Source organism: Cariama cristata, unplaced genomic scaffold (genome assembly GCF_000690535.1).
Source record: "Cariama cristata isolate BGI_N322 unplaced genomic scaffold, ASM69053v1 scaffold27099, whole genome shotgun sequence".
NCBI lineage: Eukaryota > Metazoa > Chordata > Aves > Cariamiformes > Cariamidae > Cariama > Cariama cristata.
This window is the reverse complement of record NW_009637848.1, coordinates 10,226-10,938: the sequence shown is the minus strand read 5'-3', so window position 1 is coordinate 10,938 and position 713 is coordinate 10,226.

Below are 713 nucleotides of genomic sequence, written 5' to 3'. Positions count from 1 at the left end.
ATTGAGAAATTTGGGGGGGGGGGGGGTTGCCTTAATTTAAATTTACTTTTAGGACACTGATGGGAAAGCCTGTTTTATTCATGGATAGTAGTGGCTTCATCGGAGACATTGAGTCTGATCATCAATTGTTAATTAAATTTCTAATTATTTCTAATAAGAATGTAAAAAAGAAAAATGTCACAGTAAAAACCCCTGTCATATTTTATTAAGCAAGTTGACCCTCTAATTTTCATGTTTCTGCAAGAACTGTAAAAATGTCGCTTTAAATTAGATTGCAGCTTATTGATGGAGTGCTAAGGAAAGTAACTGTTCCATCCTTTTTGTTTTAATGCCACAATCTCAAGCTGTATCGTGATGTCTTGATGAGCATTTCTCTGCCAGCTAAAGCGAAGCCTTTACCACTGGTCTCTGCACTGAGAGCGCCTGGATTTAGAATCCCTTACGCATGAAAATTTGTAACTAAATCAATACAAGATCGATTAGCCCAAATGCTTACGAATGGCGTTTCACACATGAAAATGTCTCGTGCAGCTTCGGTGCCGTGCTGCTTGCTCTGCCCGGGAGCCGCGGTGGGAGAGCGCTGTGCCGGGAGCCTCCCAGTCCATGCCAGCTGGGGCACGCGTCCCCCGCGCAGGGGCTCAGCAGCAGCTGGGGCTGTTGCTGCTCCTGCCTCTGCGGAAGGAAGAAGGTCCTGTTACCCTGCCTTGGCGAGC